This window comes from Sinocyclocheilus rhinocerous, unplaced genomic scaffold (assembly GCF_001515625.1).
Source record: "Sinocyclocheilus rhinocerous isolate Xijiao unplaced genomic scaffold, SAMN03320098_v1.1 scaffold663, whole genome shotgun sequence".
NCBI lineage: Eukaryota > Metazoa > Chordata > Actinopteri > Cypriniformes > Cyprinidae > Sinocyclocheilus > Sinocyclocheilus rhinocerous.
Window position 1 is genome coordinate 517,642 of NW_015655996.1, and position 11,625 is coordinate 529,266.

The window sequence follows — 11,625 nt, forward strand, 5'->3', positions numbered from 1 at the left end:
TGCATCTTCATCATCATCAGTAAAGCTTAATGCATTTAGCCTACTTTACATCATAATTTATGTTTTACAATCCCTAAATGGAAATCAAATGATTTAGTTGACCATTTCCTGCACTGATGTAACACAAGGAAGCCATTGGCTGCCTGCATACATCGATAAAAGCTTTGTTATAATAGTTTCATATTAATAGTGTTTTTCTCATAGATCAGTATTAATGGATGTACGCACTACTCCAACTTCATAATAGTACATAGACGTAGATGTTCTGGTTATGCTTTTTCCATTATTATCGCATTTAAAGACTGTGAAAAACATTCAAACTTAACACATTTATGTATGTATTTATTTACTAATGCTCTAATAGTTTTACAAAACACATCAACCTTTAAGTCTAAGTTATGAAACATAAAAATCCATAAACTGGCGGCACAGCTGACACAACACAATTATAAAAATGGCCAGCAGAACTATTCTGTATGTTTTCGAGTGCAACTATGTGAATCCAACAAAGGACAGATGAACAAATATAGACGTTCAAAGAGAGAAAAACAGAAGCTGCTTTACATTGAGGTTTTTATATCTCCCGTATGTTGATTCATCCAGTTTGGGGCTTAAGACTTAGCATGTCAGTCATTTATATTGGAGGTATAACAGATTTAACTAGGGGTAACTAGCAGCTGTGACCCAATCTATTTTAAATTTATTCATTCAATATCGCTACTAAAAGTCGGCAGAACAATGCAAAAACTCATCTGACCTGTGCAAAGTCTCCAAGCCCCCTTGCACAATGTTTAAAAGATGACAATACTACAAAAAAACACACTTGTGTCAGTACCGTACCAATGCAAATCCCATACAGCGACCATAATTGTCACGAATACTTAAAAGAGAAACTATTTAAAAAACGTTGACGTTTAAATGTATTGTGAGATTGTTTTTTTGTTCATTGTCTGCTTAGACGTTCTCCGTACATATCAGAAATATAGAATTTTCATGAAAAGGACATTCTTAAGTATTTGTGCCTAAACTATAGCCATGTTTCATCCTGTTCATTTTATGAGTGTGACTCATGTGTGAGCGCGCGTTCGCGCACACGTGTATGTAAACAAGTGTATACGTGTATGTTCAATGTTTTCCGACGAGAACAAAAAGCAATGGGAATGGCCAAACGTATCGGAGCAAAAGGATGACATTTGCTCGGCGTGTGCGATTAACATACTAGTGAAAATACCAAGTATATCTGTTCGCAAACAAATCAGTATCGGCCGGAATCACGATAGATCATTGGTTAAATGTGTGTGGAACTTAACTTTATAGCTACTGATGTTCGGTTTGATGTTGTGTGGAATGAAACTGGCCAAAGTGAAACATTTCAAAACAAACTTTTATTGTGAATTGCACTTTCTGTTTAAAGAGAGAGAGGAACTTAGAAGCAGAAACTCATACATTAGTTGGTTAACTGAAGGGGTTGCTACATCATCCAGAATCGCATCCTCTGCTCCTGGCCGACGGGACGACCTTTGTGTTCAAACACATCAAAAAGCGCTTAACTCCTGCTATGCCATAGTGTATAGAAACTAGTGTACAGATAGGACGGTCAGCCGTATTCTAGGTATCTGCTATTTTTTGATACTGTACAGTACTTGCCTTCGAAGGAGAACCCTTCCCGTGTTAATGTGCTTTTTCCTCTCAGCTTTAAACACTGTTAGAATTCCGGAATGGGAAGGAGAGGCGTTCATACAATACACAAAAAAAAAACTTTCTGAGGAGGCGTTTAAGAAAACCAGCACATATCTTCGTATGTTTGTTTGTTTTTTATTTGTTTTTAATCATATATGTGTTTATGTGATGGGAAATGAACAATGCAAAAGACAAAGGAGGAGTGATGTTGAAATAAAGGGAAAAACCAAAACGGTTGGTTTGCAGCCTCCACGATTCAGGTGAAATCATTCTGTTTGATATGTTCAATGACGTGATGCAAATAATGGAAGATTCTAGAACAGGCCTCAAGCTCTTCTTAATCTCAGCTATATATATATTTTTTTCATTATGCTTGTTCATGTACACCAATGCTTGGTTTAAAAAATACAAAAAGAATGAAAAAAATGGAGAAAAGAATCATTCAATAAATATACATGAACAATTAGTTACTTGATCCTGAATAAAGAAAGGTAAATGTATACTTTCTTACACCTATATGCAGACAAACGGTGTTTGTCAAAAAAATCATTATTTTTGTTTTATTTTGTTTCTTTGTAAATAAAAAACCTTTAAAATATAGAGGAAAAAAATAAAAGAACTATTGCCATTTACCACCAAGCTTCAGTGTGTTTTTATGATGAGTTGCAATTTAATCTTTGACTTTTGCTTTCATTTTTTTTTAAAATTATTATTAAATTTACCATCTACAGACATTAATGATAACTCAAATTGCATGACTTGTTGAAGTGTGCAATTACGTTTTGCAGTTATGAATGTGTTCAAATGTCAATTTTGCCCTCATGAAAAAAATAATCTATGGCAAATATACTCTTTGCTAAAATCTCAGGCATTGTTATGAAAGTTTGCGCTGTTATTATGAAACCAATGTGGACATGCACTCTTAAAAATAAAGTTTCGTCACAGAAGAAACATTTTTGGTTCCCCAAAGTACTTTCAATGAACAGTTCTTAAAAGGACCATTTTTTTCTTAGTGCAAAGACCATTTTAATAATCTGAAGAACCTTTCAACTTTAAATAACCTGTCTAATGGAAAGGTTGCATGTTAAAGGTTCTTCATGGAAACATCAATGCCGATAAAAAAAACTTTATTTTTAACCGTGTGCTTGAAAAAGCACCAGTCCACTTCAACAGTGGGATTTTCAACAGCCTTGCAAACACCCAGAACCAAAGTCACTCAGAACCTCATTGCAGTGCTTTGGAAACACTTTTTTAAATTCAGACATTGTTATTAGATGTTATTCACTGAATCAATCATATTTTTGCTGGTTTACACAAACAACTAACAACAACAGAAGAAATCCATCCACTCCCTGTGAACACAAAATAGGCCAGTCTCTAAAACCAAGCTCTTCACAGCCAAAAGTAAAAGGAAAGACTGATCTTACCAAATCCTTTTGTTCCCTTGTTCTAGAACCCTCCATTTTGTGTCCAAAAGCTGAATCCATATGATTACTCCACACTGTAAATTTCAGGTCACAGTAGAAAGGTCACAACCATTTTGTCTGTCTGGAGAAAACAGAGTAAATGTATAATTTAGGCTGGAATACAGGCCCAAAACAACACCTGCAAGGAGGAAATACAGGTGGAAGAAGGCCTAGAAACCAACTTAAAAGTCCCCTTCACTTCCTGTTGTGTCCAGAATCTTTATGTAACTGAAATTAAAATAAATGTCGTAATGAAACTGTTTGAATGTGTTGCAGAAATATAGATGAACTCTTTACCAATTTCTTAGTGTTAAGGTCATCTTGCTTCAGCCTTTCTCCTCTTTCTGACAGTACAGAGATAAAAAAAAAAATTAAAAAAAACGTGTGGGACACAGTGACAGTGAGAGAATGAAATATACATTTGGAGAAAGGAACAGAGAAGGAATGTCAGTGACTCCTGTGGTGAAATAAAAAATGATTTCTTTGGGATGGTCAGGATTTCCATTCATTACCCTCGGATGCAGTTATCAGTCATGAAGTATTCATACATTGAGACAGAACCCTCTCACGGTTGGTTCTGATTAACAAGACACCTTACACACACTTTGGATTCATAATTCACACTCCACAATAGGGATTATTAGACTTCTGCATGCCTAATAAGTCCGAGATATAATGAAACATTTGCATCTCTTCATATGTAAATCCACATAAATCCAAAACTAGGTTATTAATCAGGATTTCATAATACCCTTACCCTGTTTTACCCTATAAATATGAAAACACATTATAAAAATAAAAATTTTAAGATGTTTGATTATATAAAATGATATTAATTGATTACATTTATCGAGAGTGAACCAATCATAAACCAATTTAATATTTGTGGGTATTTTATTTTATTTTTTTACTATTTATTCATTTGTGAATTATTTTTAATTCATTATTAAATGCTAATTATACATTTTTCGTTTTAATTAATTTTATTTATATTTTTTATATTTATTGTATTTTATTTTGTTTTATTTTTGATTTTTTTTGTTGTTGTTTTGTTTTATTTATTTATTTATTTATTCAAATTCTAATAACATTTTTAAAAGTTAGCGTGTTTGGTTATCAAGTTGACAATTCTGAAAGATAAGATAAATATAAATATAAGAAATATAAATCTAACTTTTTTCATTTCCAATCAAGCTTTAATTTTGTCTAAGTATGCAAAATGTGTGAAAATATTTCAATGTATTTCAGACACATAAAACATGCTTATATTGGCCTTCACAAGATGTATCATTCATATTTGAATGATACGAGTTAATAATAATTAGGTTTAGGGGTTTGAAACAAACTACTAGCAAGCTTCACTAATCAATCACAAACATTAATTTAAGTAATCAATCCCAATTCACCATAATGACCATTGACAAATGATTTCACACAAACTCACACATCCAAAGCGATGTGCATTTACACTCACAGCGATAAAAGTGAAGTTGAGAGGCAAACTGAAACTCTGAGATCAGCAAAGAACTGAACTGAAGGCATTTCAAGTCAGATCAAAAGCAACATAACGTGACTTTGCTGAAGTATTACCACAGCTAATCCTTACCATGAACATATCGAGTCAGACCAAAAGCAACAAAACTCTACATACTGTCCCAAATATTTTCATTTACCAAGAAAGATTTCCAAATCCACAGCAGTCAGAAGTTTTCCTGTAAATCTAATTCACGTATTACTTCACAGAGGAGATGAAATGGCGGCACAAAACTAGCCGAGGCGGCAGACTTTATAAGCCAAATCCATCCAGAATGACTCTTAATGGAATTTCATGCAAAGCAGAATACAGATGAATCCATTAAAGAGGACCGTGACATGGAGATGAGCAGGATAATTCACACACATACTGTACACACATATATATATATATATATATATATATATATATAGCAGGTTAAAGTTCAGAAAATAAACTTGACTTGCATTTACATCCAGTTTTTTAAATGTAACAAAAAAATCCAACATCCATCATTCAATCCAAAACATTTCAATAAACAATGTATAAATAAAAAAAAATTGTGTTAACGTTTTAAGAATGGTATTAAAGACCAGATGGCTTTGAATGCATGTTCTATTAACATCGTTCTATTACTGGAAGAAAGTTTTGTTCATAGCTTTGAGAGAATCTTGCCAGAACATCAGCTAAAGTTCTGAGAATGTTCCCTGTTAGCTGGAACGAGACAGATGCAAAAATTGCATAAATGTGAAAGTCTTTTCCTCATTAGTGTATTGCGTCAATGCATCAATTTTTCTGTCAATGGAGGAGATAAGAAAGTCACGGGGTGAATTCAGGTTGATTGATTGCTATTGAAATGACTGGAGAAAAATGTCTTAATCATCCTGAATTAACCCCTACAGGTTTGGAACCACATGAGGGTGATTAAATGATGACAGAATTTTCAATATTGGGTTAACTATCCTAAATTACCAGTGCACATATCATAATACAACTTCTGTTTAATCTATTATTAAAATGGATTTTATGCTGATGGCAAATCCTTATTTGAAACATTATTCTCATCCGTTCAGGCAACCCAACCTTGTAAATGTCAGCAAAAACAGCAGGGTTTCACATGACAATAGTTCAGCTAGAATTTCTATCAGTTGCAAATGTCAATTCAGCATTTTTTTTTATTCCAAAAGTAATTTAAGAAACCAAGCTGTGGGTTTGGAAAAGGTCAAAAGAACAGGGCAAGTCTTCATAAGTATATACCAAGTCAGTTATGAAACAATGTTTATGTTTTCATATTAGTATAGCCTACACATATATACAGAAGTCTATATATAACATATATTTCTTTTTTTTCTGAATATAAAACCTTAATTATTTCACAATATACAGTGTGTGTGTGTGTGTGTGTGTGTGTGTGTGTGTGTGTTCTAAAGTTGCTTACCATCACTTACTTTTTGTTTCACTCACAATGTTTCACTCAAAAAAACGCGTCACATTAATGAAGTAAAAAGGGTTGCGAAAGTTTCACACAGATAGATTTATTATCTTCAGAATATGAATATTTATAGGAATGCTAAAACATATCATCAGAATTTGTGTCAACGTAACTGACCGCTGGCAGAAAGTGAATTAGCGTGAGCCCCCCTCAGCACAGATAAACACGAGCCCTTGATTTATTGGTTTCCCGCGCAGCTGAAGGTTACCTTTGGGTAATGGAGCTCAGTAATCTTCTGTGACTTCTGTAATTGCATTATTTCATAATGGCTGCGTATCTTAGGTGGCATTGATAACGGGAGTGAATAAAAAAAAAAGATTCATATCTCTAGGTGGATTTGTGCTGTATGGATTTATTATCTGATTTCGCAAACATTGGAATTTCATTACGGCACTGTCAAGATCTTGAGATCAATTTATGCGGCTTCCTCCAGCCAATCATATTATTAAAGTTTATCGAACTGGCAGAGGTTGTTGAGGCAATTGTTTGAGGTTAAAACGTTAAGTAAGATACTATATGAAACAACAATTGTTCCTAGATATCAAAAAAAAAAAAAAAAAACACCCCCACTTCCATTTTATTTTATTGGAATTTTCTAATGGATTTCCATTTTATATACTTTCACAGTAATCATAGACAAGTTTCATGGACTCATTGTGGTAAAGATGCACATTTGAGAGAACAAAGCTTAGTTGTCCTACAAGCAACTTTATTTGTATATATTTCGCGTAAAATAAAGAACATATATTACATATATGTGACCCTGGACCACAAAACCAGTTTTAAGTCGCTGGGGTATATTTTTAGCAATAGCCAAAAATACATTGTATGGGTCAAAATTATTGATTTTTCTTTCATGCCAAAAATCATTAGGATATTAAGTAAAGATCATGTTCCATGAAGATATTTTGTAAATTTCCTACTGTAAATATATTAAAACTTAATTTTTGATTAGTAATATGCATTGCTAAGAACTTCATTTGGACAACTTTAAAAGCGATTTTCTTGTGTAAAAGCAAAAATTATTCCATGCACCCTCTTAATAATAATAGTACAGCATTTTTGAAACACTAAAATTTGAAAATGTTGTCCAGAATAGTTTTAGATGGAACTTAAAATTGCAGCCAATCTGCAAGCCACTTAAACTTGGGCAGCCATTTTATAGCCATAAAGCTAACAATTTGTATTATTTACAAAATTTCAAAAGAGTAAATGTAAACAAATATTAGAATCAACAAAAAAGAGCATCACAGTGCAAGGGAAGCACATATTCAAATATTCATCCCTGTACTTGTATTTTATTCAAGGTGACTTTAGAGACAATTTTACAAATTTACTTCTTTTTTTTTCTTTAAATGCCAGATGCTTTTTTATTTGATTTCAACAAAATAATTTTGATGGGCTGTGCAACACTGGAGACTAAAGAAAACATATCATTTCTCTCTCTCCCTCTTTTTTTTTAATGCATGTTGAATAAAGTAGCTACATATCATTCTTTATCACAAAATTACATCTTTTATTTTATTTATTTTCTTCATTTTTTCACGTTGAACACATGAATTAGGTTTTCAAATGCATCCAAACAGATAAATAGATCTCAGATATCTGATATCTCCATTTAGGCCGGGATACTAGTACAGTATGAAAGCAGAACTCATGCTCGCAGCTCTCAAGGTGACATTCTGGCTGTGAACAGCAGTTTGCTCACTGACTGTTTTGTCCGCTGCCCCCACTGGGAGGCTCTGATCCGGGCAACTGGGTCCTGATGACGGTACACACAGGGTATGTGAGGGAAATGGATGGGTCTGATGCGAATGAAAGCCATTTGTAGAACAGAAGGGGGCAACTGATCATTTGACCACCTAAGCAATATAGTAAAGCTGCACTTGCATTTTCATAGATAAGAAAACAGCAGTATAAGTGCAAGGCAGCAAAACAATAGTTTTAAAGTTTTAAGCAAGTTTTAGATGTTAAGCTTTAGTTCTGTGTAAATAAAATGCTGTATTCAACTCAGTTTGCTGTTACAATGGTACAACATGCATCCAATGCAATGCAAAATTTCATAGAAAAAGGTAGATGTAGACAGGACCAATTGCAAATCAGGATGTGAATATCAAAATGATACTATTATTCTGAATGCTGAACATTCAATGTAAATCTGAATTTAAAAATAAAGAAAAAAATGTAACGTGAAAACTTAGTTCATGCTGAATTAATTGCAAAAATCTACAGAAGTAGAAGCCTTGTTTCTGTTGTATTTTTCCCATATTAAAAACAATCTACTGCAAAAAAAAAAAAAATGTAAAGAAGAAAATAAAAAAAATAAAAAAAAGCATCTGAAACAGGAGCAGGAAAAGTCTCATATCTTGACAGTGTGATTTTGTTATCATAGTTTTTGATAATATTTTAAATTAGTTTTATTTTTAGATTTTCTGTTTTAATTTTCATTTTAGTTAAAATTGTACTATTTTTGCTATGTTTTTTTTTTTTTTAAGTAAGTCTATATAGTTGTTAATTTTTATTTTATTTTTTAGTTATTTTTGTGCATCAAGTTTACATAAATGAAAAATGTTGCTTTGGCAAATAACCGAAATAAAGCATTTTTTTTAATTTCATTTACTTTTGAACTTTTTGGTAACATTTTAGTTAATGCATTAACTAACATTAATAATGAGCAATATATTTTTACAGCAGTTATTAACCTATAAAATAACCTAATTAACCAATAAAATGTTCATATTAGTTCACAATGCATTAACTATTATTAATAAATGCAACTTATTTTAATAATATATTAGTAAGTGTTGAGATTAACATTAAGATTAATAAAAGCTTTTGAAGTGTTTTTCATTATTAGTTCATGTTAACTAATGTAGTTAACTGATTTTTACAAACGGAACCTTATTGTGTTACCAGTTTTTTAAATAGTTTTAGTTAACCATAACAACCCACGTTCCTCTGCAGCATTCAGACGTCCCATATGAACAGGTCTGGTTCCATAAACTAAGCCTTTAACTGAAGTTCACATCCTGATCCTCACTCATCTGAGCTGATCTAAAATGATGCTCTCCTGTCTGCTCACAACACAGCAGTCCGACTGTGGTCGCAGCAAGATTTCAGGCTTTATCTGCTCTGAAAGAAGACAAAAATAGGGCTGCCATGACCTGTGCCATGCCAGGGCTGCAGTTTAGTATCTCTAAAGATATGCCATAGTGCTTTTCTCATCCAACAGCATGTCTACAGTGCAAGCGAACAATGCAATACAACTAGAACGCAGCCATAAAACGAAGCTGTGCACCAAAAAGGCATGTTGATTGTAATGGGAGCTTTCTAGTTTTGTTGCATTGGTTGCAATCTCAGTTTAAACGAGGTGTGAGAGGTTAAAAGGATATCGAGGGCATTCATGCACTGTAAAAAATGACCGTGAATTTAACGGTAAAAGACTGTAAAAATGCTACAGTAAAAACCTGTTAAATGGTTAACGGTAAATTCCCCTACTTTATACGGTGAAAAACTGTATTGTACACTGTAAAAAAAATTCCGTAAAATTTACGGTAAAAAAACTGATTTTGAGGGAATAGCTTCATGCAGTACAGAACATCAGACGTTTTCTAGAAGCTTCTTCAAAAAGCAAAGGCTGTTCTGATCTCCCAGCTTTCTCTCATAAGCATGCTTTTATTTCTGTGTTGCTCTCTGTGAGGCATACTGGCTCTCTTAATTAGCTGGAAAGATTTTTCTGTGATCATTGCCTTTATATGTCAGACTCATTAGCTTCTTCTTGGAGATTTGTTCTGCTTATGAAACACATGGTTACACTTTTCATATCTCTGTATTTTACTGAGAAACAGAGCCATGAAATGAAATTAGCAGAGAGATATCAGCCTTCAGTTCCTAATGATTCATGATGCAAGGATTGCCAGGCGGCTTGTTCGATTTGAATTGCATTGTTTACATCACTGTGGCACTTAAGTTTCTATAGCAATGCTTTCTAAGACTGGAATCACTAAGTATGTTTCCATCGAAGTTGTAAATTTAATTAAAGCCAAAAATGGGAATATTATGGTCATAATGCCATGTTGGACACAAATTTGTCTTGATCTCCCCTGCCTGCATCAAATGCTGTGATTAACTGTAAAATTGAGCATTATTGTAGGTAATTTATTTATTTATATAAATTAATTAATTAAAATAAATCATATTATTTTACTTTCGCTTTTGGTTGTTTTGCGATTCTATATGAAAATACTATTATATTTATTGTTTACAAAAAAAAGGAATATCATAAAAACTATTTGTGTCACTTCTGATGGAAACTCCCAGCTAACAGGGAACGTTCTCTAGTTATTGCTCTGGTAAGATTCTCTCAAAGTTGTGAACAAACGTTCTTCCAGTAATAATAGGATGTTGGTTCAAAGCTATGTAGTCTATAATAATGTTCTTAATGAGTCAGCACAAAATTTTTTATTTATACATCATTCATGGAACCTTGAATTCTGAAACATTTTATTTGAGTTGGATAACATTCAGAGATATATGGGAACTTAATGGGAATGTTGGCAAAATGTTCTTAGAATAGATTTTTGTTAGCTGGGCTGACGCAAAATAAAAATCGAAATGACTGAGTAAGTCACTGCAGCTCTTTAATTTATTTATTTTAAAAAGATTAATAAAAAAAGATTAAATCAGTTACATTTTTTATTATTATTATTTCCATGTCTTTATGTGAATTTAGGACACTTTCTAAAAGCTACAGGTCTTATTTAAATGCCATTCAGCCAATAGGTAGGGTATTTATTGATTGCGCCTCATTTTCTGCAATTTACTCCAATAGATGTGCAAAAGCTCAACCTCCTCTACCACTCGGAAATCTCTGACACAAGGTTACTCCACAATTAAGAGGTCACGTGGATCCATTTCCAGATCTCCAAATGGATTCCTAAACGATTTTTCAGCTCTGTGATTTGTAGTTCTATTGTTGCAAAACCGGATTTTCTGTAAACAAAAGAACATGCCAATATCCCCAGAGCGCGGTGCAGTGCTCCTTATCCATCTCATCCTTTTCTCACTTCACCAAATTCTGCTTTTCCTGCAATTTATCTCGCAATTCTCTGTGGAGTCATTGTACAGTCCCAGAGACCTGGAGCAAACGTCTTCTATTATTAAAAGTTCTGACCAAAGGCACTTCAAAGCAGCACAATAAAGCCCAAGAAATCTGCTCTGTCTCCTGAGGTTTAAAGATTAGAAACGCAACTCAACAAAATCAAAGCCGGCAAAACAAATAGCTTGTTCTCCGAAAAATAATTACCACTGAAGACTATTAGGAGTTAAAATATATCGTCAGCTTTCAAACAAGACTCTGTTTTTTAACTGCATTGCTATTATGTTGCTCTGAGCAAAGATGTGCTTTAGACGGGACTTCACATCTGTCAACTGCGAAAACAGAGAAACAATCAAAAAATCATAATTTATATTTA